General features: G+C 45.5%; 1 protein-coding gene across 5 annotated transcripts in view; it reads left to right on the top strand.

Annotated features, from left to right (window-relative positions):
- Positions 1-22517, top strand: part of Gpam (glycerol-3-phosphate acyltransferase, mitochondrial) — a 95553-nt gene that overhangs the window by 41884 nt on the left and 31152 nt on the right. Inside the window, exon 2 of one of the 5 annotated variants that reach the window (XM_021151280.3) lies at positions 17341-17502. The exons of 3 other annotated variants lie outside the window; for them this stretch is intronic. The gene's annotated coding sequence lies outside the window, so the exon portion shown is untranslated. Of the gene's footprint in view, positions 1-17340; positions 17503-21010; positions 21124-22517 lie in introns of those variants that run through there. One more of the 5 variants, XM_021151278.3, reaches the window with a different exon arrangement.

Consider the following 22517-nt stretch of genomic DNA (forward strand, 5'->3'; position numbering starts at 1 on the left):
ATACACAATTTATCTTGATTGTATGTACACCCACTCCTCCTTCTGACTCCTGTTCCCCTTAACATATTTATCTCCCTATCAACTGCCTCTCTCTCTCTCAAAATATACTTCATTGAGTGTGTTAGTGATGCCCATATAAGAGTGGTTGTTCCACCTTTGATGAGTATGAGATGAACTAACCAGTAGCCCCAGAGCTCATGTCTTTAGCTGCATATGTAGCTGTAGATGGCCTAGTCGGCCATCACTGGGAAGAGAGGCCCCTTGGTATTGCAAACTTTATATGCCCCAGTACAGGGGAATGCCAGGGCCAAGAAGCAGGAGTGGGAGGGTAGGGGAGCAGGGTGTGGGGGGGGTATAGGGAACTTTCAGGATAGCATTTGAAATGTATATAAAGAAAATATCTAATAATAAAAAAAGAAAAACCAAAAACTGGAAAAGAAAAGAAAAAGTCACTGAAGAAATCTGTGCAGAAAGGGCAGTAAAAAGTTCTCAAAGATAAAAAGAAAAAAAAAAAGAGAGGTTGTGGGGTCACTCACTGGGACAATATCCAAAGTAAAGTGATTCACCTCTCTCAGAGTCGCTCCTCAACCCCCAGTCGCTCCTCAATCATGGGTGAGGCCTTGGGAGCTTCTCCCACCTTCGTGCTGAAACTTTCTTTTCTTCTTTTTTACGTCCCCTCCCCTAATCTCACTTTTTTGAAGGCAGGGTCTCACTATATATCTCTGGGTGGCTTGGAAGTCACATTAGACCAGAATGGCCTGGAATTTACTCTGCCTCCTGAGTGTTGGAATTGAAGGTGTGTTCTGTCACATCTGGCTCACACTGGAAGCTTTTGACTGGCTTGATCTTGTGCCCATGTGCTGCAGCAACGTGCTGTGTCCAGAGGAGAACATTTCACAACACTTCCCCCCATCTTCCTGCTCTTACACACTCTCTTCCTTGATCCTTGTGTGTGAAGAAGTGTATCACTAGGTTGTCGATCTGGGCCTTCCATGAAGGAGTTCTTTCTTCCTTCTGAAGCATAGTCTCTGATACAGAGACTTGCAGATGCTTACGCTAGCTGCTTGCTTATGCATGCCAGTGATGAGGGAGCAAAGGAAAGAGGACTCCTTCTCTGGGTGCTCCCAGATCTCTTCCCCCACAGCATTAATGTCTACTTCCTCCCCTGACTTCTAAGTGTAGACAGGGCAGAGGCCATGCTTTGGACATCATGGCTGGTGGTTGCTGTGTTGATTCTTCTGCAGAAAGCACCCTGGTGTTTGGAACTCTGGCAAGGGGAGACATGGTAGCCAAGTAAGAAAGACCTTGGGGTAAGGACATGTGAGATTGTGTTTTTCTCTGCACTGAGGGCTCCAGAGAACTCTTGACAAAACAAGTTCTCATTCTAACTCCAGTCCTGCCAACTCCCTGGTGAACTCCAGTCTCTTTCCAGAATCTTGTTGTCCATCAGAACTGAGGAGCCAGCCCACGATAGGGTGCATCCTGGCTCAGAAAATTGTGACAATTAAATAATAGTACATATGGAGAGCATATAGGTAATGCCGAGGTCCTGTTGGCACTAATTACTGAGAGAAAAATATATTGTCAATAATCCATACTATTTTTGTTTGTTTTTATTGAAGAAAATTTCACACAATACATTCTGACTATGTTTTCCCCTCCCCCAACTCCTCCCAGATCTTCCCCATCTCATCACCTCCCTATGTTAGTGGGGGTTGGGATGAGAATGCTCCCCCCCCCCCCCCCCCCCGTGTACTGGGTCCCAGTTGGTGGAACTGTTTGGCGAAGGATTAGGAGGTGTGTTCTTGTTGGAGGAGGGGTGTCACTGAGGGTAGGCTTTGAGGCTTCAAAAGGTCCTTTCAATTCTCAGTCCTTTCTTCTGCCTTGTGGTTGTGGGTCAAGATCTGAGCTCTCTGCTGTTCCTTTGCTCCATCATCATTGACTCTAAACCTTTGAAACCATAAGCCAAGTTAAATACTCTCTTGTATAAGCTGCCTTGGCCTTGGTGGTTTTATCACAGCAATAGAAAAGTAACCAAGACTCTAAAGTAGCAACAATAAAGACACGAACACAGTTAAAAGCTCAGGACTTTGATAAGAAAGGGAGCCTGGAAAAAGAACAGTTAGGGAGGGGTCCCGGGCCCTGCGTGCTGAGTAACAGCAGAGATGAGGGAGGGGTCCCAGGCCCTGGGTGCTGAGTAACAGCAGAGATGAGGGAGGGGTCCCAGGCCCTGCATGCTGAGTAACAGCAGAGATGAGGGAGGGGTCCCAGGCCCTGCGTGCTGAGTAACAGCAGAGATGAGGGAGGGGTCCCAGGCCCTGCATGCTGAGTAACAGCAGAGTTGGGACAGGCGACGACAGCTCTCTTAGACACTGGTTCCCCCGTCCTGAGGCTGCTTTCTTGCTCAAATATTGGAGGCCCATGTTTGGAAAACTGTATGAAAGTCAGAGATAATACAGCTAAGCTTTATCTGTAGTTTGTAGGGGAGCTTGCTTCTTAGCTGTTGCTAGTGGGATAACTTCTCCAGGGTCAGGGAAATTATTGCTCTCTGTACTGTGTCTCCAACTACATGGGGCTACCTTGGGAGGGGATCTAATTCTCCATCTTACCAGGTAGAAGAGACTAAGTATTACACACCACTGCTTACACACACACTGACTGGCACACATACAAGCACACACAGGCATATATTCATACACACATATACACACACATGCAAGCATAGATGGGCACATATTCAGACACACACGTATGCACACACACATACAGGCACATGCACCCCACATAAACATCACACATACATGCCACACAGATATACTACATATATACTCTATACATGCCATGCACATATATCACACATGCATTACAGATATATACTATATACCTCATATACCTCTAGACTACACATACCATGCACAAGTCACATGATGCACACCATATACACACCACACATACATACCATATACACACCACATATACACTACACATACACACCATATAGAACACATACATACCACACATATACATCATATATACCACATACACACCATATACACTATATATACATCATACATATACACCATAAAGAGCACATACATACCATGTACACATCACACATGTATATCACACATATATCATACCATATACACATCACACATGTATGCCACACATGGTAATGTACACATCACACATGTGTACCAAATATATATCACAGGTGCATCCCATACATTTCACATGCCTATAAATCATACTCACACATCCCACACATGCCATACATATAACACACACACATACCACACACAGACACATATATCACACAGATATACACATTCTTCCCCAGCACCACCCATTCCCTTTCTGCATGCCACATCTGCTTCATATATACATGTGCATGCATATACTCAAACATCAGTTCACTGCCACCCTGAGCAGAGTGCCCAAGGACTATGAGCCCTTTAAGATCCAGCCCACAGTTGAGTTGCTGATGCACACCAGCACTACAGAAACACCCTTTTCCCCTTGAGCTCTCTCCATCTCAAAGTCCAGGCCAGATCCAAGGGACTGGTGAACTGGCCTTTTGCTTTAACACTGGTAGTCAGGGTACCACTCTAAAGTACCAGACTGCTGCACACAGACTGCTCAGCATCTCAGTGAGATGGCAGGAGATTCCTCTGGGCTGCCTCAGAGCTATGGTCCCCACTTTTCTCATGACCTGTGATCTATCACTCCTCAGTTTGCTGGCTTGGAAAAGTGTCCAGGCTCAGAGGCTGGGAGAGGCAGTAGTTAGCGTAACGACTTCATGTGTTCCGTTCTGTGTAGACGCAGGTCCTGGAGGGTGTTGTGAAATCGTGTGTAATTACAACATGAATGAAACCTTGACCAAAGGAAGCACGTTGAGTTCATCCCCACTGTGATCCTTAAAGGAATCTTACACTAGACAGACCACAGTGCAGTCACGTGTTCAGCTCAGCCCTGGTTCCTGTCAGAACCCTAACACTGATCTCTCCGACTGAACACTTTACCTGCCTGCTGCCTTCATTAGTTGAAGAACCTCACCTCCCACAGATCACATGCCCAATGATTTTCTTATACTTGACTTGCTCTCTCTGTGTGTACATATGTGCGTGTATTCCACGTGTTCATGTGTATGTGTGTGAGCCTGTGCATGGTGCGTGGAAGCCAAATACTGAGGTTGGTGGTTTTCTCTATTGCCTTTATCTTGTTGTTTGAGATGAGATCTCTCACGAGACCTTATGCTTATGAACTCAGCTAGGCTGGCTGCCCTGAACACCTAGGGAACCTCTCTCCACCGCCACAGCACTGGGATTGAAGGTGTGTGCTGCTGTGCCAAGCTTCTTACGTGAATGCTGGGATGGATCCCAGGGGATCATGTTCAATGATGCTGAGGTGGCCGACTGCCCACTGAGCCATTGTCTAAGCCTCTTCCCCCTACCTCACTTTAATTTTTCCCCAGTCTAACATAGATTAAGGACTTCACAGGGAATGGCTAGTTGTAGCCATGGGCCAGTTGCTGCCCACCACCTACCTGCTTGGTAAACCAAGTTGTGCTGGCACACAGCCCGATTGATTTTCTTATGTACTATCTGTGGCCTGTTTTGTACAGCATATTTGGGCAGTTGTCACAGAGACTATATGGTTAGCAAAGCCCAACATATTGACTATCTGGTCTATTTTTTTTTTTTAGAATGAACTGACTCCTAACCTAGAATATTAGTGTTAGAGCCACGCCACTAATAAAGCTTAGGTTCAAACAGGATTTTGCTTTCTTGTTAGCTGTGACATTGGGAAAGTTGCATAATCCCTCTATGAGACCATATCTACTCCATGTGGATGATAAATGCCTACTTTGGAGGGCTTGGGGAGACGATTAGTTGAGTGAGACTCTATTTATAGAACCTACATCCTGGGCCTGGCACCGAGCAAGTGCTCAGTAGATGGTGGCCATTCATTCCAGCATCAAGCAAGCATGAGTATGGGTGACTGCCCATCCTTCTGCGGAGCCAGTGCCTATGCGTCCTCTGCCTATGCTGAACATGTGTTTGACTTGGAGCAGAGAGTGTCATCAAGAATAGAAGATGACGGGTTGATTTTAGATAGTGGTAAGTGCTGTCAACAAAACAGAACGGCCCAGAATAAAATGACAAGCCTGGGACAGAAAGTTGCAAATGGAAGCTGGGAGCTAAAAATAAGAATGAATCAGGCATATGGATACTCGAGAAGGCATGTTCCTGGCTGGAGAAACCAGAAACCCGGAGGCCCTGGGCCAGAGGTGAGGTTAGACTGGCCCAGAAGAAAGAGGTGGCCTGGGGACTGTGGTACTGAGGGAGGGAGGCGTGGAGAAGGACAGCTGAGGAGCAGCAGAGAGGGGTGAAAGCCTGTGAGAGCTCAGAGCTCTTGCCCTGGGGAAGCGGGGAAATCTGAGACAGATGGGCCAGAAGTGAAAGCGCTGCGGCCCCATTCTTCCTTCTGTGTAGGAAGCAGGATTCCTCCTTGCAGCCCATTAGCCCCTGTTGGAATCAGGAGTGAGCAGGGACCTCACGAGCCCTGGCCTCTGTTGTGGAAATCCCACCAGAGCACCCTATTGAGGTCAGCTGTCTCCCGGGGCTTTTCTCCACACAGTGGCCCTAACTCACCTGACAAATCTTTAGGACAACGCTGGCTGGTAACTCTTTGAAATCTCTGTCAGGAATCTCGGTGCTTCTCCAGGTAGAGCACTTAAGGGGCCTATCAATTAATGTGATCTCAAAGACTCCAGTGCATTTCCAGCAACAGAAGAGCACCAGATAAGCATTTCGTCCCCTAAGGCCACTCAGAATTCATGGCTCTGGTTCCCAGAATTAGCATTTCTATTTTGTCTGAATCTCCAAACAGGCGTGAAGGGCCTTCATGATAATATTTTACCTGTTTGGCGCTTGAAAGAAAGCATTAGATACCATCAGTTACCCAAACTGCCCCCACAGTTGCTAATAATAGCTACGCAGTAGCCACAGCCACAGAGTGCCACTGTATACGAGGCTTGGCAGTGAGAGCGGACGTTTAGATACTCACTGTATTAATTACTTTCCTTATTGCCATGACAAAACACCTGACAGAAGCAACTGAGGAGACAGGGGCTGGTCAGGCTCAGGATGGAGGTGCCTGGCAGCCATCCTGGAGGAAAAGGTACCATATCTGGAGGGGCTCACTTCAGCATGTCAGGAGCTGATGGTACAGATCAGAAGGTAACAGTCTCAGTGGTAGACTGAGACTGGGCTAAAATCTGAAGGCCCTTTCAGTGTCTTACATCTAACAGCTAGGCCCCATGGGTCATTGGTTCCAGAACATCTCCAAGTCACCACCAGCTGAGGATCAAGTGTCTAAACACGCAGCCCAGTGGGGGAACAATTCACATTCAAACCATGCTCCAAACCATTTTTCTGATTTAGATGACTTCTCTCCTTATCTATCTTCCTTATCCTCTTCCATCACTTCCTTCATCCTCAAAACAACCCTTTATTGAAGGATGTATAAATCAGCCTAAATCTATAAATCAGCCTTTTGTCATTATACCAAAGCACCCAAGGCAGGCCAACTTTATAAAGACGTCTCTATGTAGTTCAAAGTTCTGGAGGTTCAAGGTTTAGGGGCTACCTGTGATGGTACTCATCCTGGCAGAGTCAGCTCTGTGTGTATCTGTAATTCTTTCCTACTTTTTATGAAACTGCCAGGATCCAACCATGGGATATCCTTTCTTGTTGTCTTAGATAACCCTTCTCACTTCCCAAGGACTCCCTACTTCTAAATAGCATACTTGGACTAACTTTATACTTTCATTACCATTCACAGTTGACTGTGCTGATTAAGTTTCAGGGTAAGGGCCAAGATGACGATAGCTCAGAGGTAGAGCTCTTGCCCAGTATGTACAAGGGTCTAGGTTCAAGGGCCAATCTCTCTCTCTCTCTCTCTCTCTCTCTCTCTCTCTCTCTCTCTCTCTCTCTCTCTCTCACACACACACACACACACACTGTATACTATATTATCAGAAGTAACGTGTGTGTGTTTTTCAAGAGAACATGCCTTTCCCTCATATATGTAGCTTGCTTATTTATTTGATTATCTATTTATTTGTTTATTTCTAATTTTGAGGCAGAGCCTTATGTAGCTTAGCTCAGGCTGGCTTCAAGCCGAGATGAGACTTGAACTGTTGACGCTCCTCCCCTCCCCTCCCCCCCCCCCCCCAGGTGCTGGTGTTCTGGTAATACACCATCACACACAACCTTGTAGCATTATTTGCTGGTGAGAATATTTAAAAATCTACCCTCAACAACTTTTAAATATATCATCTCCCATTGCTGGCCTGTTCTGCAGCCCTGGGTCACTACTGTTCTACCCTGTTCTTCTTTGGCCTTGACACTTTCATAGTTAATGTAAAATTGTGTTTGATTTTTTTCAGTGCCTGGCCCATGTCTTCAAAATCATGAGATTTCCTCTTTTCTTTTCTTTTCTTTTCTTTTCTTTTCTTTTCTTTTCTTTTCTTTTCTTTTCTTTTCTTTTCTTTTTCTCCTTAAAAAAAAAAAGCTGACTAGTTTTCTCTTCGTATGTGCATTTTATATAGCCATCCATCAGTGGACATTTAGGTTGATTCTATTCTTTGACTATTATAAATAATGCTTCAATACACCGATTTCATTTTCTTTGGACTTACAACCAGAGTGGGATGGATCATGGAGTAGTTCTAGCTTTAAAATCTGTAAAGGAAACTACACATTATTTTTTTATGGTCGTCATAATGTACACACATGTTCTTGAGAACAGAACCCACAGATGACCTCAGAAGGGCTTTGAACTGTCTAAGAAGGAATGAAAACATTTACACACTTGGTTTTCCAGGGGAAATCCTGGAATCTCACATGGTCAGACCCCTTACTTTGGTGTTACAAAGTTATGAATTATTGCTTTATAAATACTGTCAATAGTGCAGTTACTGTGCCCACAAATCAGGTCTCTATGATCAGAGAAAGAGAATGATCTGTGCTTGAAGCAGGGGGAGCTTGTTATTTAAACACCCCCTTTATCAATTACCTGGCACTGATTTCTGGATCAATTTTCTAGTTCTTTTAAAGGTACCACACAGCATGTATCATATTCCGGGGACTGTCTCTGAGACTTACATTTTTTTCTCTTCTCTTCTCTTCTCTTCTCTTCTCTTCTCTTCTCTTCTCTTCTCTTCTCTTCTCTTCTCTTCTCTTCTCTTCTCTCCTCTCCTCTCCTCTCCTCTCCTCTCCTCTCCTCTCCTCTCCTCTCCTCTCCTCTCCTCTCCTCTCCTCTCCTCTCCTCTCCTCTCCTTCCCTCTCTCTCTCTCTCTCTCTCTCTCTCTCTCTCTCTCTCTCTTTCTTTCTTTCTTTCTTTCTTTCTTTCTTTCTTTCTTTCTTTCTCTCTTTCTTTGACACAAGGTCTTGTCATAGAGCTCCTAGTAATTCTCCTGAGTCCTGGTATTATGCATAGCATATTTTAACTCTAAGTCCTTATTACAGCACAAAGTATTATTATTTGTTATTATTATCATTATTATTATCATCATCATTATTATTATCATCTTTGTTGTACAGATGAGAGGGAGAGGGAGGAAGGGAGGAGAGACAGATAAATGACAGAATTAAATAAAAAAACAAATTGCATAAATTGCATTCCCATTAACATTCCCTCACAAATACAGACATATGGTTGCCAGGCTGTAAGTGTGAGTTCAGAGTAATTATTCTTTGGGGCATGTCTGAGCAGCAGCTATACCTTGCTGTGATGCCAAAGCACATTCCTAATTAATAAGAGGATATGTATGTGTGCCACCATGGTTTTAGAATAGTTCAAGTTTGCCAGTAATATGTTGAGGCTAGCCAATTAATTGTTCTGCTTAATTACAATTTGTCTGAGAGTCACTCTGGTTAAATGCATAGGGTTAATTTGTTAAATAGGCAATTTTATTTTAGGCACTATTATCATTATTTAAAAGTCACTCTATGTACATGGGCTTCTCCCAGCTCTGGAGAAGCTAAAATTCCATTCATTCCAGAATTGCTAAGGCTTTAGGCAATTATTAATTACTGCTCTAGGTTGTATTTGTTCAATAGTTAATGAGCAAAGTGACCCAGAGGTTCAGATGGACCTACTCTAAGGACTTCAATTACAAATAACCCAGAGGAAATCCAACCTCACTGGTATTCACCTTTATTTGCCTGTCTGTTGACTGAAGTTAGGGAGGATTTCTACAGTTCTGTGTGTAATTTATGCAAGATTCATGGAAATATAGCAGGGGCACATGAACAGAACTGGGAGAGCCTTTTGATATAGTCACTGTAGTGTCATTGATAAAGACACATTGTATCATCATGGGCAGAAATCAATGTGCAACGTGGTGGATGTAGTCTTTGCCCTGAGTGACAAGTTGGGAGCCGCAGCTCGACCTCACGTGTGATGTTGGATCATGGAAAACCTGTTCCCCAGTCTCTGCTTCTCTGCTGGGAGATGACTTTTGAATGCTGAGTGACAGCTGGGCTGGATCTGCGTAGAACCACATTCAACTGTGTTTTGACTTTGTATTCACATTTTCCTATATATCCGATTTGTGTAATGAGATGGGCATATTCTTCACCTCGAGTGACAAGTTGGTTGATGACTAGCTCATTCCTTTGGAAACTATTTCTTTGGGAATTTGAAACTTGAAAGCCCAAGACAGTTGCACAGAACACATTTTTAATAGCAGAGCAAATACATGTCCCAAAAGAAAAAAAAATCTTTGAGCTTTTCTGCCTTTGAAAGTAATAAAACCATATTTTCTCAAAAGTATGCTAAAAAAGTGAGTCTTAATTAAATTTGGTCAATCTTCTTCCTAATGAGGCTGAATTCGTGAAGAAGTTCTAGTTTTCTTTGAAGTTGTTAGGAACAGAGAAATATGCAAAGCAGTTCTGACCTTCCTTTCTGTGAAAGCTCCCTCCTTTGACAAAGGCTGAAGCTAGGAGAGGGAGGGTAAAGACAAGACCATCTCTGGCCACTTCCTGTTCTTTCTGTAAGTATTTGAAAAGTCCTTTCATGATCGTTGGGCTGAAGTGTTTAGATCCCGTCTTCGAGTTGGCTTTGTTCATCACTAAGACAGTCCATGTCTTCACACTCACCGTGTGTAATGCTCACATCTGGACCTAACACCTAGTCTCTTTTGTACTTGTATTGCCTCCAGATGCTGGTAGGGATGTGAGGTAGGCAGGAAGTCCACGGCCATCTTCCTCCATCGTGAGAAGAAGCAGAGTGCTCAGGAGGGGCACATGTATCCTTCTTGAGGAACTGGGAGACGTTTTATTAGTTATTTTCTGTTGTTTCAATAAAGCACCATAGCCAAGGCAACCCACGGAAGGAAGTGTTTATTTGGGAATATGATTCCAGAGGGGGTTGAGGCTCTCACGGAGGGAAGAATGGCAGCTGGAGCAGGAGGTTGAGAGCTCACATCACCAACCACAGCCTTGAAGCTAAATGAGCAAACTGGAACGGTTGTAAAGCTTTCCAGCTGATGGACTTCCTCCAGCAAGGCCACACTGTCTAAACCCCTCCAAAAAGACACCACCAATTGGAAACCAAGAGTGCAAACACCCAAGACCATGGGGCCATTTCTCATTCAAACACTAGAGGACAGGGCAGCAATTTCAGAGAAAGGATGAGAAGAAACTGAGGATAGCGAGTTAGGGAGTTCGGTAAAGGCGAACACTGACAGGCAGTGGAGAATATGTTCCAGACTTTAGTGCATAGGTGACAATGGAATACATGTTAGTCGGTTGGAATAGGTATGAGGAGAAGTGCTTGTCTGACATAGACTGTGTGTCCTCTTTGTTCTGGATGATGTGAAGAGGGATGCTTAGGAAGGCAGAGAGTGGCAGATCTAGACGCGGGGATCCAGGTCTAAGTTATTGGCCTCCCAGACACATGGTGGGTGGTTAGGCTAGAGCAGAAGGAAGGGTGAATGATGTGTTCTGGGTATGTCAGGAGGCATCACTGGTGGGATTTCAAGTTGGGTTGGTTATGGGAAGAAACTTAGCCTGATGCCTAAGTTCCTGGTCAGGTAAGTTCAGTGTGTGGGGTAGAATTAAAGAACCGAGCCGACAGAAGATGTCCAGAGAAGTACATCCAGTGGCTAGAGAGGAAGCTAGGAGGGTCTGGGTTGTCAAGTCAAGCTGAGCCTTTACCCTGGGCTTCAAGTTGTTCCATAAATCATCGTAACTCATACAAGAGTAGAACGGTTCCTTTGAAGGTGTTCTGGTCTACTAGGATCTTTCTGGGGGACAGAATGATTTCTTCCCTTCCATTCCCACAAGCACCTGACTTTCACCAAACACCTTAAGCGTCTTTCAAGCACAGTGGCAAGTTTCAGAGATCCAGTCTTAAGCGATATTTAGGAACAAAAGATTTTTTTCCTAAGCAACATGTTATCTTCAGAGGTGCAATTCTGAGCCCAGCAAAGGTAAAGACGTGCCCTATGTTAGCATGTGCAACCTCGCTACTTAGACCTTCTGGCATTTCTTCAACTGTATTAAGGTCTTTTGCATTATCTCTGCCCTACCAGAATTGTCCCTGGTTGTTCTGGAGGTCATTTGGGCTGCTCCTTCCTCCCCCACCCCCACATGCTCTGTAGGACTGTTGTAGCTAGTAAAATTTGGACAGAACTGATAAGTGGATGAAGAGGTCAGAGTTCACCACCATATCTTTCCCGACTCTTGACAATCTGTGAGGTATCTGCCAGTACATGGCTTTCTTCTGCTTGGCTTGCTCAGTGACTTGCACAAGCACAGCCCTGGGGGAAGCTTTTGTGGACAAGCATGCAGCATGTTACCAAGTTAACCCTTGTCTTAAAATCCGGAGTCACTTACTGCTGTCCTGAAACTTAGCCCATCCTGACCCAGAGAAAACAAACTTCAATGGTTTGTGTGACCTTTGAAATTATGGAAGGGAAAAAAAAATCTTTTCTGTGGTTTAAGCTCAGGTACACCTGAAATCTTTTGAGACTGTCCAAGAACTATGGGTATATCCATAGCACATCTCAGCTAGACATAACCATGGCTGCCACTGAGGGTGTCCCACTGGTGGCAGGTTCTGTTCTAATGATTTTGTATGCATTGTTCCATTCCTACTCTCAAATAATATAAACAGTAAATGAACCCAGCTAATCAACATTCCATGTGGGTGAACTGGGTCGGAGAGGGTTAAAGCAGAGGCAGATGTAGAAGAGGCTCTGCAGCCTTCACAGAGCTCTCAGACATTCTGCTTACAAAGGTGTGTGTGTGTGTGTGTGTGTGTGTGTGCATGTGTAGTGTGAAATATTAGAAAGGATGCAATCCACACCAAGCCGTCAGGCCCTGGTGGACTGGCCAGCCAGGCACTGTTGGGCATGGCTGGCCTGTTCTCATCTTATGGAGCTTCTCTGACTCAGAGCTCCAAAATCTCTCTACCCAGCTCCCTAAGTTCCCACTGGTGGGTCGCTACCACCCCAACCCCACGCTTCAAAACTCCCACGGCCTTTTGGGGTGCACCTCCTGCAAACCCACACTTTGCGGCTGTATCTTTCTCTCTGATGGTAACTCAATCGCTGGGTGTAACAACTAGAATCCTAATCCTGTAAACTGTTATGGCTAGCCAGCAGCTCGCAACGTGAATGGTTCGACTGAAATGGCAGCTCCGAGCTGAAAAGTGAGGAACTAGATGGGGAGGAAGAAGAAACGAGGCCAAGATAAGTTCATTCTGTTCAAAGCCCAATTTTACTAGTACCGACATCCAGTTATAAAGGAAGGTGGGAGGGAACCCGATTTCCCGCCAAACAATCTCAGGATCAAGTAACAGGGTGGGCATGTGTGTGGCTCCAAGTGGCAAAGCGGCAAGGTCCAGCAGTAGGCGTGGCAGGACGAATGAGCAGGAAGCTCCACCCCTGAGCAAACAGGTTCCAGGCTGGGTGAGGGGGAGGCTACAGTAAGCCATATTAAATATAAATTCCCCGGTGGTGAATCTACCAGGATTCACCATCTAAACTGGGGGCCTCTTGTAGTTACATTTTGCCCTCCTGCTGTTCCCATCCAAAAACCCCCATCTCTCTCCTGCCTCTTCCACTGTCCTCTGTCGGATCTGGAAGTCCCACCTACTTGCCCAGTGATTGGTTTCTTTATTCATTAGAAGGGTCACATGAAGTCCTCATTCCTCATTCCAGGCAGCTCCTCTTGGAGAAGCTGAATTAGCATCCACATACAAACAGAGCCAGGGCTATCCACAACATGCATGTGTCTAAAATTGTGTGTGTGCTTGAGTGTGTGTATATGTGGTTTTGAGTGTGCATGTGTATTTGCATGTGTGTGCATGTGTGAGTGTATATGTGTGTTGGGGGTGGGGAGCTCTGATCTCCCAGTGAACCATTCAGTTCTTCAGTTAACTTCATCTGAGTGACAGTGCTCTGTGCCTTTCAGGTTGAGGCCTTCATAAAAGGATCAGTTTTCTCAAGCTAAGGACATGGCATCCCAGCCCTTGCTACCAGGCTATGCAAGACTTAGGGGCATGTGTTCTGGAGTCACACGAGGATCCTGCCACTTAACTACACTCACCTGAATGTCACTCTGTGCCTCAGTGTTCCCATCTGGAAGATAGACTTATAAGGAGTTCCTAGCTTGTGGGGCTGTGGGAAGGATGGGTCCCCTCATTTTCATCTTTGGGATCAGATCTTTTCTGCCTCCTTCCCTGCTGTCCACTGTATATTGGGGAAATGATGGGTCAGGCTCCGCAGCAGCTTGTTTTTGGCTCATAGGAAGGCTGGATGGTGTTTAGAGTGTTGAGAAAGCCAAGGCAGGCTCCGCTCCCATTGTTGGGTGGTGGCTCTGTAGTTTAGGTTCCTCTTGGCAGCTTGCTTCCTTTGTCACAGTTGACTCTGTCTGTCCAGACCTTGGGAGCATAGCTTGTGTTTTTGCTAATCTCTGGTTGCCTCATAAGCCTTTTGCTGTTTCAACAATCCCTGGATCTAAGAGTTTCTCTGTGGGAAAGTCCTACTCTCAAGCTTTCTGGCATGAACTGTTTTCCCTCTTGGTCCATGGCTGAGAGGCCAGCCTGAGATAGTGCCTATAGTGTGTCCACAACTGTGCTTGGCATGTAGCAAGTGCTGGATAAAGGGAGCTTACAAAATAAACCTACTGCCCACGAACTCCTGCACTGCCAGCTCGCCCCAGGCATGATCCTGGGAACATCGAGGCTCCCAGGCCACTGCCCGTCCTCCTTCGAGATTGCTCACATGTGTAGCCCTACCTGTCCATTGGCTCTTAAGTAATCTAACAAGGTAAAAGAGATGCAAACGCCACCATACTATTCATGGCATGTGTGACCATTTTTAAGATTTCAAACTTCTTACTGTGGCTTATTCATCTGGTTCTGACTTTCTACTCCTCCTCTGCACCTCCCCAGTCCAGACTGGCCTTGGTACAGTTCTCTGGATCTGACTTCCCTCTGGGTGTGCCATGCTCATTTGATTCCTGGTCAGGGATTCTCTGTGCTCCTTTCCAGGGGAGGTAGTTTTCACCATGGGTAAGTGTGCGGCCCTCTACCTAGAAAACTTCTCTGATTGTTACTTGGGCTTCTGGCTTTCCTAAGATTCTCAGCTCTGTGATGTTCTTCGTCTGATTTAGGTGAGACAAAGTGTGTTGTGTAGAAGGCGAGCAGAAGAGATTACAGGAGGTGCTGTCAGAGCACAGTGACCAGAGATGGCTCAGAGGAAGGCAAGGCTCTCCTGGGTTTAGGGCAGACGAGGTCAGAGAGATGATCAAACAGGAAAATACTTTGGTTTCATGGAGTAGACGAGAGCCAGATTAACTCTATGCTAACCTAACTGTTTAGATAGTTCATCAGTCTGGAAGTTTCAGGAGCAAATATCTTACCAAAGGGTTTTTCATGTCCAGGACATTGACAGGCCTGTCTGTATGAACTAACTTCCTTCATTCGTTCCTTTGTTCCTTTGTTCCTTTGTTCCTTCCTTCCTTCCTTCCTTCCTTCCTTCCTTCCTTCCTTCCTTCCTTCCTTCCCTCCCTCCCTCCCTCCCTCTCTCCCTCCCTCCCCCTTCTTTCTTTCTTTCTTTCTTTCTTTCTTTCTTTCTTTCTTTCTTTCTTTCTTTCTTCCTTCCTTCCTTCCTTCCTTTCCTCCCTCCCTCCCTCTCTCCCTCCCTCCCCCTCTCTTTCTTTCTTTCTTTCTTTCTTTCTTTCTTTCTTTCTTTCTTTCTTCCTTCCTTCCTTCCTTCCTTCCTTTTCTCCCTCCCTCCCTCCCTTCCTCTCTCCCTCCTTCCCCTTCTCTCTCTCTTTGTTTCTTTCTTTGTTTCTTTCTTTGTTTCTTTCTTTGTTTCTTTCTTTGTTTCTTTCTTTGTTTCTTTCTTTGTTTCTTTCTTTGTTTCTTTCTTTGTTTCTTTCTTTCTTTCTTTCTTTCTTTCTTTCTTTCTTTCTATTTATTCTGAGATAGGGGTTAGGCAGCCCAGCAAGTCCTGAGCCCACTATGTAGCTAAGGGTGACTTTGAGTTTCCAATCCTTCTGCCTCTACCTCCTGAAGGCTGAGATTACATAATATGCCATAATGCCCAGGTTGGATTATCTCTTAATAGAGGAGAAAATAATAATGCAGCTGTTCTCTATCAGAAAGCTAGATAGTAATCGTGTGATCTAGAGACGCTGTGGTTAGAACGCCGTGTCTCTATCCAGGGCCAGAGAAATGGAAATGATTCTGATTTCATTCTTAGGACCAGTAAGCAAAGCCCGCCCTGCAGCTCCGTTCCCGAGACTGCTATTTATCAGGTTAGGTACCACCATCAGTGCCCTCCAGCCTGGTAATGTCTAGTTAAGTGACCTGACCATCATGTGGCTGGTCTCCTCACTGTGCTGTGACATGGAATCTTCAGTCCTTATTTTCTTTCTTTATTTTCTCTTGTCCTTCTTCCCACTCTTGTGTCAATATCCACTAGTCTCTTCCCTTGCCAGGACCACATCCATGCCTGACATTATCATTTTTTTTTCTGCCAGCAATACTTGGTGAGATGTCTGGTACAAAACACACTGCTGGTGGGTTGTGAACGAGGGAATGTTGAATTAACCCATTGCCCAGAGTTCAAAAGTGAGCATTTTTAGAACTCTACCTCTGTTCCTTACCTGAGTATGCATGTCTCATGGAGGACCAAGGAGAAGCCCTGGTCATTTTTTTTTTTTTCTGAGTCTCCACATCCTTGCCTGGGCCCCGGGTGTCTTTAAGAGTTCTATTTCTTCTGTGACAAGCTCTACAATGTGGGCCTTCCCTGAGGCTCCAAAGACACACTGTATCCTGGAGGGCCTGCTGCCTGCTCTGTCTTCCCTTAAACTGAAGCCAAGCTTGCTTTAATGCCCAAGCAGCAGAAGTTTACACTACCATCAACCGCTGTTCTGTGCACCTCAAAGCTTGAAAAAAAAAAAAAAGTATTGTTTGAAGCTGGGTAAGTGGTTTGGAGCTCTGGTCTGGGCCCAGTTTTCATGATGCAGCTTTTTTTGGAGGCTCTTGAATTTTCTAGGTGTCGGACTAGTCATTACTTAATGCTCAGAACTGTTCAGATTTGGTAATGTGATTCTTTCAACCAGCAATGACAGTCGATGGATGCGTCAATCCAAAGGGATGGCGTGGTGCCGACAGTTACAGGTTTTCAGCCAACATCAGACATAACACGGGAAAACCCTCCTTTGGCTTTATTTGGAATCTATTTATCCATTTAGTGATGAAGCAAGTTTCAGTGAAAGTGCGGGCCTTGCAGTGTGATGAATGTGTTCAAAGTGAGTCAGGGATATTCAGCCCCTATGGCCTAGGGTAGCTTCTGAAAGACATTGGGCCCACCCCTTCCTCTGCCAGCCCTCAGCCTGCTAGGCTGGCGAAGCTGATTTCCAAAGTCTTTCTCTTAGATGGGCTTGTTTATTTCTCCAAGTGGTTGAATCATTCTAGCAGCAAGAAACGTGCCTACAATTATAGTCCAAGCAGATGTGCCTTGGCTGGAGAGTGACAGAATCCTGTCACAGTGTAGTGGCTTACATAGGTGGGGACCTGATGGAATCCGGATATCAGCTGGAGCAGGAAGCAGGGAAGCAGCAATGCCTGCTGTTGTCCCTTTAACTGGGAGAGCAGAGCTGGGGCAATCCTCACAGCTGCTCTTCTTTTAGGTCACATTGCCCTGGACTACTGGGTCATGTGATCATCTTGGCTGCAGCAACAGTTGCAATATTCTGGAATGAGATTATCATAATTGGCTTAGACAACCTTGTTTCATTCCTTTCTCAGAGCCTGGCAAAAGATCACCCTGAACAAAATCAGAGGGAAAGAAAAGATATTAAGGCAGCGGCTCTCTCAGGGAGAGAGACTAGGGGAATCCTAGAAGCCACGAGCCAAAGAGCTAGACGCCGATTTGAATCTTTTGGGGAACAATTATTAAACAGGAGTTGAGTAAGTATACCGGACTATACACTCTCGAGAACGAGCTGTACTGTCTTGTTAAAGCCATCTTTACAGCAGAGTGCCTGGCATAAAGTAGCAGCTTTATAAATATTTACTGAATAATTGAATACCCAAAAGGAGCCTGGAGAAAAGATGAGGAGAATAAAAAAATCATGGACCTCTTCCTCATTCAAATGATTTCTTCTAATAAAGCTTTCTAGAATAATTGTTATATTTGAAATCAAGCAATGCCATGGCTACTATATGATTGGATTTTGAATTCAGTTAGTACTATTCTTTTGTGGGGAAGTGTACATTTGTGGATCTGTAGCAACTGGAACAAATGTCCTCAGGTTCGTTTAGATCACTGAACGAAGCCTTTTAAAGAGGGACTATTAAACAGGCAGTGTAAATACTGGGAAAATGTGGATCTTAGTGTGAGAAAGGCTTGAGTTTCAATCGTTTCTCCTCCACCTTCTGTCTCTGTTGGTTACACTTCCTTCTCTGGTCACACAGTAGTTATATATGCTATAAACTGCAGAGTATATTGTCTTTATTTTTGTTGTAAGCAGTCTGCTATCTTTTAAATGTAATTTTAAAAAATTACCTTAAGATCCTGTAACTCCTCTGTGTAGGTTCAGATTTGAATATATAGCATTTTGTTGTTTGTTTGGAAGTCAGTGACATTTCTTACAGCCTGGGTCTTCCAGACATGGATTCTTTCAGTGTTTATCTTTCTCCTTGCTCCAGGGACAACAATCACATGCACCCACCCAAGTCCCCTGATGCCATCCCTCTTCATTATTTACTTCTGGTTCCCCAGCGCTGTGTTCCACCTAGCTCTGACACAATGTTTCAAAGTAATTTATTTTACTTTTTGGTAACATTTAACCTGCTGTGAATTCATCACAGGTGTGTATGTATGTGTTTATATGCTTACAAAAAATCTCAATGCTTTTATAAGGTCTATGACTTTGATTTGGATTTCTAAGATGGGGTCTCTTGTGGCCCAGCTGGCATTAAAGTCACCGTATGGTGGAGGGTGACTTTGAACTTCTGACCCTCTGCCTGTGCCTCCTCTGTGCTGGCATTCATGGTCTGTCCTGTATCACCACACCTCCTTTTATGTGGTGGTAGAGATGGGATGCACGACTTCATGCATGTTACCTTGGCAAGCCACATACCAGCTGAGCCACATCTTTTCCCGGACTAGATCTGGCTGAATCTTTTTCCATGTCTCTCTTCTACTTGCTGTTAACTCTGCTAGCTCTAGCATTCTTGATTCATGGGTTTCTCCATTTCTGTTCTGCATTACTCTTTCCTGTTTTCTTTTTTCTTTTCTTTTTGCATGCCTACCTAAAATTTCAATTTGACAACACTGAGAATCTCACTTTGTGAGGTACAGGATATTTTAAATTTTGTTCCCTGTAAGCATCCTCATGCTTTATTCTTGGGTACTTTGGTGGTCTTTTGTTTGTATGCGTGTTTTTGCAATTGTCCAAGGGGTAGGGGTGGGACTGGGTTTTTAGGGTTTGTTAAATATGACTATAATATGACTTTATTGTAGGGCTGTTTTTGCTCTGCTACTGAGGTGAGATTATTTATGTCATAAATAATGAGGTTTCTAGACTCTTTGAAGATCAGGCATTTTAAGCATCCTTTATGACCACGGAGAATCTTTTAACTATGACTTGTAGAACAAGAGTAGTCCCCATCTTGTGCTAGCCACAGTGAGTGTTCTTTCTTCACTTCATGTTTCTGTGTTCTTCTTCCCTGAACCTGTGCCTGCAGGTCTCCATGGCTTCTTTTGCCACGTAGCTTTCTCCTCTCTAGTACTCTGCTGTTGCTCCTGCTTTGACACCCATAGTCTCTCAATTCTATCTCCTCATTTCAGTCTACCTAAACCTGGCTGAGTTCCTTCTTTCTGTACTGAAGCCTGATAACTCTCTTAGGTGATAAGCCAAAGCAAGTACAAGGTTCAGCTCATTGTGTGCCTCCCCTTGGACTGTCTATCTAAGGTACAGAATGTCTGATTCTTGAATGTCACTGTTTTATACTGCCTGTTTGGTTTTTCTTGTATTAAATAAGACAGCAAATTCTCCCCTGTTGCTCCATCTTGACTGGCTAGACTGGTTACTATAAATCACTCTGCTGATAAAATAAATTGCTTAGGGTGCCACCTGTTTCCAAAACAATTTTCATTATGTAACCAGAACTTAGCACGGCAAACCCACATTCACATGCACAGCCACTCTTGTGCAAGAAGAGTCACTATGGCTTTTATGTAAGACACACTTTCCATATGGCTTACATTTTAGAATTTCTTTGTCAGTCTTTCTAATTCATTTCTCTCCTCTTCTTTATTAATCTAAAGTTTTTCTTCATGTTTTCCTTCCATGCCTGTTGTGTTGTTAGCGCCCCTGTATCCTGTGCACAAAATTTCACAATGTTTTGGGATAAGAAATTACTCTTTGTAGCCAATATATACTCCTTGAGAGCCTTAGTGAAGTATGTTTGGTTTTTTTGCTAAGGTACATGTGAGGCTAAATCAAGGCAGGGTCCTTGATATATGGCCACTTCTACTCTCTGGGGTTGTTTCCCAGAAGAGAATATTTGCTTTGTAGGATGGGTTTATAAAGAGAAGTGGAAAGTTCAAGCTAAGGAAATCTAGTTTTTCTTGTTGTGCCTCAGCTCCCAGTATTTACTGGGTGCTTATTATAACATATTAATTAGGACCCTGATGTAAGGCACTGTCGCCGCCATGGGTTTGCAGTCTGACACCGGATGAAGACCTGAGACATGGTGCTCTAGTTAATCTTTGAGATGTCACAGGAGGCTGTGACAATGGAGGAATGGGGTGGAAGGGAAGGCTTGGAGAAGCAGTTCAGGGACTACAGAGTGCTGGGATGAGAGGCAGAAGCACAACAGGAGAGAAACAGCATCTCAGGGCCACAGCAGGGACAACTGCTGGGGACAGAGGGAGAGGAGAGGCCTCTCTGTTTATGTCTGTGCTGGGCCCAGGAATTTGGGTTCTAGGGAGCTATGGGCATGTTTTTATTGGGTTATCTTTCAAGCCTTCCTTTGTCTATTCTACATTTTTTCGCCGTTGCGGGCTCGGTCACTCAGACATTTCACAACGTTGCACTCTGCAGTCCTTGTCTCTTCATTCTTCACAAATTGAGCTTGGTCTCACATACAAAAGGGCAAGATCACGCACAAGTACCTAAACCCACGCAGCCCGAATGCATTCCTCCACAGGACAGGGCCTGGTGCTAGCCTAGGTTAGCTGAGGTCACGCAAGGGAGATGGCAGACAGACACCCACCGGCCGATGCATGAAGCATGCAGCTTGGACAGTGTAGCCATCAGGCTCACTCCCCATGCTTTGCATCCCCACCGTCCTCTTCCTCCAAGCGCCTTAACGCTAAGCCCGGCGGCCGGCAGCCCCGACGTCACTGCCGCGCGCCGCCTGCGTCATCGCGGCGCGCCGCTGCAGCAGGCGCAGAGGCGAAGCGCTGGCAGCTGTGTGCGCCCAGGCGCGAGCTGCCGGGCGGGTGGAGCAGAGCGCGGAGCGCGGAGCGTGGTGCGGGCTGCGGCTGCAGGACGCCGCTGGGCCGGAGCGCGGGGTCAGGTGCGTGGGTGGGCGCCGCTCTCCCTGGGCCCGCCCGAGGCTTTGCAAGAGGGGCGGACACCCGGGTCCCCTCTGGAGTGGGCCGGGCTCCGGGATGGGTGGGCACGGTATCGCTCCAGGGATCGGGCTGCAGTGACAGCACCAGCAGGGCTGACAGCCCAGCACCCTCCGTCCCGGGTGGCCGGGAGGGAAACCGAGGCAGCAGGGGGCTCCGCGAGCAGCTGGCTCCAGGGACCGCCCGCTGACAGCAGTCCCGCGTACCCCACAGTGTCCCGGGCTTGCTATGGAGACCCCTGCCCTCCCTGCAGCTGGAGACAGCCGAGTCAGGTGGCATGGTGCCCATTTTTCAGATGGGAGAAGCAAGGCGTAGTGGTTAACCAACTTGTCCAAATTCACATGCGTGGTGTGCAGCCGGGGGCCTTGAACTCCAGAGGGGCCCCCTTGCCCCTGCCTGTGGCCCACTGTCAGATTTTGTTTTCTTCCCTGCTCAGCACTGCTGTCTAGAGCCTCTGGGATTCTTTTATTCTCCTCCCCTCTCCTGTAAAAAAAATCTGGCTTGACCTCAAGTAAACCCTGTGGGGCTGGAGGAGCAAGGCTTGGACTTCTGTTGGCACAAGCCTCCCTTTCCTCCTCCGATCGCCTCATTTCTTTTCTCAGGCTGCAATGTGCTCCCCCATCCCCGGCCCCCCTCCGTTGTGTGGCCATTCAGAGCCGGAAGTTGGTAGGGGGAGGGGGGCGTCGAATCTTTATAATAAAGAACTTTCCCACCAGATGCGATGCTTTACTGGTCTCTGGTGTCAGCTGATTGCTTAAGCTGAATGGCTAAGGGCAGATGTTGTTTTGCGGCTAAACAGTTATCGGAGCAAATCCACGTGGGGATTGTAAAGAGTCCTGGTGTTCCTCTTAGAGAATAGTGTTCTCACTGAAGGTGGATTTTGATTTTAAGAGAAGAATCTAATGCTGGGGGGTGGGGGGGGGTGGGGGGGAAGCCAGCAGCTAAAATAATTAAATAACGATGATATAAGGTTTTTAAAAATTAAAAAAAGCTGCATTCATACATATAAAATGTCTTACTAAGTAAGCTTATGCTGGGGCTGGAGATGTGGCGCAGTGGTTAACAGTCTGGCTGATCTTTCAGAGGATTAGAGTTTGGTTCCCAGCACCTACATCAGGTAGCTCACGACCTAGCTCCAGGGATCTGATGTGCTGTTTTGGCCTCCTCCAGCACTCATATGTATATGCCTATACATGCACACATATTCATAAATAAATAATAAAGTTTTGTCTCTATCCTCCCAGGGATACTCAGTTATTAACAAAAGTGAAATAATTATTCGTTGCAAGCCAGCATTATTATAAGTGCCTTATTTATTAAGTTGTCTTCGTTTTTTACA

The sequence above is a fragment of the Mus caroli genome, unplaced genomic scaffold, assembly GCF_978045245.1.
Source record: "Mus caroli unplaced genomic scaffold, Mus_caroli_1 scaffold_20, whole genome shotgun sequence".
Classification (NCBI taxonomy): Eukaryota; Metazoa; Chordata; class Mammalia; order Rodentia; family Muridae; genus Mus; species Mus caroli.